Source organism: Triplophysa rosa, linkage group LG11 (assembly GCF_024868665.1).
Source record: "Triplophysa rosa linkage group LG11, Trosa_1v2, whole genome shotgun sequence".
In the NCBI taxonomy this organism is placed as follows: Eukaryota; Metazoa; Chordata; class Actinopteri; order Cypriniformes; family Nemacheilidae; genus Triplophysa; species Triplophysa rosa.
Window position 1 is genome coordinate 2,444,671 of NC_079900.1, and position 6,025 is coordinate 2,450,695.

The 6,025-nt window shown below is 34.9% G+C and overlaps 1 pseudogene; it reads right to left on the minus strand.

The window, feature by feature from the left end:
• Positions 1 to 5,804: 5,804 nt before the first annotated feature.
• The window catches only part of LOC130561240 (butyrophilin-like protein 2), a 14,861-nt pseudogene continuing 14,640 nt past the window's right edge, over positions 5,805 to 6,025 (minus strand).

Consider the following 6,025-nt stretch of genomic DNA (forward strand, 5'->3'; position numbering starts at 1 on the left):
TTACAGTTACTTTTTAAATGTGGTAATCAATTACAGTTACATCCGAAGAGTATTTTAGATTACCAGAGTGATTACTTGGAATTTCAATGGCATTTATTTCATTTCAACTTTATATTAACTGTAACGGGCAATGAATGTAAACAGCAATCTGTGATTCTCTAACTCTGACATTCTGCAAAATCATCCCAAACTACAGATCTGCTCATTTTCATGCCCCTCGCAGAATATGCAAAATTGGAAAAATGTTAACAAAATAAGAGGGATCTGGGTTCATAGAAATTGCATGTTAATTTTATTTAGTAGTGTTCTGAATAAGCTATTTCATGCAATAGAAGTTTTCATAAACTCCATTACACAATTTCAGCCAATTTATACAAATTGCCACATAAAAAAATGGACAAACCCTTGAATCTTGTCTGTGGTTACCTGAATGATCAACGACTGGTTTCATGTTGTACGAGTCCCTTGTTTAAGTCATTTGTTTAGGTAATTGCGACTTCTTATATCTCACAGTTCTGATTAATTTGCTTAGAATTGTGAGAGATATACACTCACAGTTGCATCTGTCAGTCCAATGAGAGAAAAAACACTGATTTTTTTCTCAGAATTGCGAGTTTGAGAAAAACACTCTGAATTGTTATAAAGTTATAAAGTCAGAATCGCATGAAATAAACTTACTATACAAATGTGAAAATTGCGAGATCTCGCATTGTGAGTTTTTCATGAAATTCTGATTTCATAACTCGCAACTGTGAGTTTAAATCTCGCAATTCTGAAAAGATTTAGTGATGGAAACAAGTTTCCATGAAACACAATGCATTCAGAGAAGGGGTTGAAATGTTTAAACAGGTCATTAGATGTTTTATTTTGTTTATAGATCATATTTCTTCATGTGGTTCTGCCCTTCACATTAAGCATGTACAGTATAACCACATGTTTCCCAGAAGACATAAGAAGTACATTTGGCCTCCAGTTGAAAAAGGTTTACACACCAGCTCTTAATGCTTTGAGCTGCCTTTTGAGCATCAGCATTTCTCCTTTTCTTTTCTCTAAGATTGTCTGCTTTTTTGCTTTAAGATATATTGTAGAAAACTAATGTTGTTTAAACTAAAATGTTTTATTTGTTTGGTGATCCCTTGGTGTTACGTACCTCATCAGTATTTTAAAGTATTCTAAAGTATTTAGATTAAGTTACAGAATCTAACGAAATACATTACAAATGACTTTTTAAAGCATGTATTTTGTAATCTGTAGTGAAACACATTTGAAAAGTATATAAACCTGCATATAAACCACACAACTTCACGGTGCTGTTTGTTAAAACAATGCCTTCAGGAAACACTGAATCTGTGAACTATGCTGTCAATCACACAACTTGTGACAATAGTTGGCTCACAGTAGTTTTGGGAAACTTCACTTCTGGTTTTGGGTGAGTCTGTTTTTGCGAGCACAGATTCTTGAGTCGGGGCAGATTGAGAATGGAGTTCAACTTTAAAATCTTGTTCTCCTGACAGACACTGAGACTTTTGTGTTGTTGTTTTGGTTAGTACTGTTTTAATATCGTCAGATGTGTCATCAATGCAATGTTTAGTTGTGTTGTCAGATAACAGCATTTCTTTGACAGCGACTTTCAGAAGCTTTTCAGAACAGTTACAATCTGCAAACACTTTGCTTTCAGTCACTTGAAGGACAGACTCTTGTGTTCAACAGTGATGTTATATAATGTTGAAATGTCTCTTCAGGTTTCTCAGTATGTGTTTAACAGTGTTTCACTGAAGATGAGGCGTTCTCGTGTGGGACAACAAACATTTCACATCCACGTAACGCCATAAATCTCTTTCACTACTGCCTGGTTATAGTTATTTGTTGGTTGGTTGTGATTCTGGTTTGAAGTCTGTTTGTGTTCTGGGCTGAGACGTCTCAACTTTTCTTTTGTTTAAAGTTATAAATCTATTCATATACTCTGTCCTGTCAATCACTGTCAATAATAAAGTGAGTGAGATGGTCCACTCTCAAGAGAACAGAATAAATACACAATTAACTTTACAGTTTATATGTGATTAAAGGTTATTAACTGGCACAATAATTATTGTAGGTTATTAAAATACTGAAATAAGCAGAGATTCTGTGACACTGACGTTGAACATGATTTGTGAGTTGATTTTTTACTGAGACAAAGATCATTATATGAATTATACTGAAGTCAACTTCAATTCTACAGGACTAGTTGTGGTTTATCTGGACGTGTGGGTCACATGAATTGATCTGAACTTTATTTCACTTCATTAGTTACGGCCCTGGAGATACAGAGACCTCTGCAGCGCTTCTGTTTCAATCGACTCGACAGATACAATGATTTGTTACAATGACTTTTATCATCATTTTGATCCCACACACACTTGATTCTCAATTAAAATAAAGCATGAAATGAATCCAGATCAGTGATAAATGTGAACTCACCTCCTCCTCTGGTTGCAAATGTGTAGAACAGAAGGATGAATTGTAATGTCGGCAGAATTTCAAAGGTCAGATCAGCAACAATGTCAAATATATTAATTATTGTTCCACTTCTGTTTGCAACCTCTGCAGCTAAAACTATAAGAGAAATATGAATATTGACATGATTGAATATAAAGTACTCAGTATGTCACTGGTATATGATGACATATGACAGATATTCATACAGAAACACTTACTGTAAACAGCTTTACAGGAGCAGCACACAAACATGAGAACATAGAGGATTAATACCAAGACTCTGTCAAATACTGCAAAATTCAGAAGTTTCTGCCAAGTATTTGCAAAAAGAGCTGAAAGACAGAGGAGATCAAATCAACAATTCTACATAAAAGCACAAACATTACTTTAAATTAATAAACAGGTCACTAGAATTACATATTGTATTGTTTAAAATCTTTCGATACTATTTAATTCTGTCAATAAAAACAGAATCGCACAAACAGAATTTGTTAATGCACAATATAATGTGTTCATGATAATGTCTGTAAAGTGTGTTGGATTTGTTTACCTGAATAAACAACAGCTGTCAAAACAAAATATTCTGCAACATAACTGTATTTCAGTATCAGTGTTTTATTTCTGTCTGTAAAACAGAAAGATGTCATAAGATTTGTAACAGTTTTAAATGTTTTTACAATTCACTCACACACAGATTACATAAAGCTTCAGTTCTGCATAAGAGTGAGAACAGATTGAGTCTGAATATCTCATATTATAATTCATTCGTTGATCTGATACACAAACAAACATCAAACCTTTAAAATCATTGATATACGGAGCCGTCCAGAGTAACAGGAGAGGTCTGAGAATATAAAGAGCACAACAGCAGACCGTCTCACTCACAGATCCTGAAACACAAACACACATGAATAATGACAAACATTAAAGAACTCTGCAGCTAAATACATTATTTTCTAAGTTAAAAAAACAGAAGAGGTTTTGATTATTTACTGTATAATGCACAGAGATGTGTAATGAATATTTTGAGTAATATAAATATTGTAAACACTGACCTTCAGAAACACCCCAGAAGACAAAAGCAAAACACATGATGAGATTTGGACAGAAGACGAGAGACATCCGAAGATGGTGAACTGAATCTAAAATTGAAAACAGAAAGTACAACAACAATATAGATTATAAAAAACATATATAAACCTGTTCAATAATATTTATACCTCCCTTCCATTTCAGGCAATAAATATTTTTCTTTGTTTTTATGAATGTCAACAGACTTGTCAACACATCAGATACACATCCAGATGCATTATGGGTAATCTTTAAACCAGCAGAGTTACACTAATCTTCTTACATCTTAAATTTCATGAAAATTATAACATACTTCTTAAAACTATAACCACAAATAAGTCAAAACTACAAACTCATGTTTCTAAACCTAAAGAAAGACAGAATCAAACACTTTATGAATCAATAATAACTATATTCAGAGTTTCACTCTTTCCAAGACATTATTTTATCTAACAGATGTAATATTTCAGCAATATCATGTGAGAGAAAGATTTCTATTGTGATTATTAGTGTAGATGTGATGGACATCATGACTCTGTCCATCCGTATCAAAACCCAACACTACTTCAGTAGTTTAATCTGCTTCATGATTTTATTAAACTCGTGTATTTCATTACAGTCATGTTGAGAGCAATAAGAAAACACACACTGGTTCTCCTCTAGCCGGCATGTGTTGTCTCTTACAGAGTTACACTTTTGTAACAAAGTTTAGTAAATGTAAATTTTTTATATCATATTATGTAGACAAAATAAATGATATTAATGAATGAATGAAATGACTCATTGAAATCTGTAAGTAATGTCAATTACAGTTGTGTTATGTTCCTGTAGTTCATCTTGTGTAGTACAGTGATGGGTTCAGGAGTTTGTATAGCGGTGGCACACAATTGTTTATTATACAAACATAAAAATGCATTTAACCTTTAGAAGACTATAAATGTAGGAAGCCGTGGTCAGATCAAGCAGCACTAATGCCGTCCAATCCCCGGAATCCACCGACAGCAGCAAGTCATTAGTCACCTTAAGAAGGGCAGATTCTGTACGATGCTGCGCTCTAAAACCTGACTGAAGAGATTCAAAGATGTCATTCTTATTCAAATAAGTTGATTATTGGTCGAGAACCACCTTCGCCAGCATTTCCGCTAGAAAAGAGCCTTAGAAATAGGTCTGTAATTGTTCAACACAGCCCGGTCTGAGCTGGTTTAAGAGAGGCTGGACTAACGCATGCTCTCTGCTAGACTACAATTCACTACAGAGAGTATCGTACGGCCCACCGCATCCCACCTGAATTAACAAACGAGGTGGCATGATGTCAAGTGAGCAGGAAGTTAACTTGAGATGTTGAGCAATTGTCCAAAAATTAAACTGGCTCAAATGAACTTAGCGGACCTGAAGAAAACGACTAAATAGACTAACCTCACTAACTGCCATGAGGGCATCATATTGTTCGGATAACTTAGTGTCCGATAAGGAATTTATTGCCCGAGCGCAATGGCCGACTGACACAGGTCTCAGAGGAAGCCCTGATAATGTCGCATTAAACTCAATTGCAAAATGATCAGAAAACCCTAGATTCTCAATTGTCAGCCCGGCCACCGGGACACCCCACGAGCGCACCAAATCAAGGGTGTGACCCTGCCTATGTGTAGCGCCAACTACAGACTGCGTGAGATTAAAAGAATCTTGTACCAGAGGCTTCTCAGAGCAGCAGATGTGAATGTTAAAATCACCCAAAAGGTTTTCACAACATATGATCATTGAAGATAAAAACTCTGACAAATTCCTTGTTATAATTAGGAGGTCTGTAAATAAGAGAACAAATAACTGGCCTTGTAAAAAACACTTTAAATGCTTGCACCTCAAAACTTACAAACTTATCGACTGATAACAAACTGCATTTAAAACACTTCTTAAAGATGGACACAAGCCCCCCCTCCCCACCCTCTTATTCTTGGAGACTTCAGAAAGTCAAAAGTCTTTAGGAGACGCTTCAACAAGCGGGTCACAATTGCAGTCACTAAGCCACATTTCAGCAGCATCATCTAACATCCTCACATGTGCTTCTGTCTTCCATAAAACACACATGAGATATGACACAATATTCCTTATGAAACCGTGTGTATTGTTATATGTGCTCATAAGCTTTTCCTCTTTATTTACTATGAAAATACATTTACATTTATGCATTTGGCAGATGCTTTTATCCAAAGTAACTTACAGTTTTTACAAGCAATACATTTGATCAGTTTGTGTGCTCAATGGGAATCGATCTGTGTACTGCTATCATGATGATCTACAGGAACAACATAAACAAGCAAACATCACTGTAAACACCCTTTTAACTAAGTCTAAGACAAAGTCTTAAATAATGAAGGCGATTCATCTTAAGGAGCCATAAATGTGAGTGCCATAAATTATAATTTCAACAATTAATAGAGACCAATCTAGATTAGAGAGTTTCTGTTTGTTTGTTTTT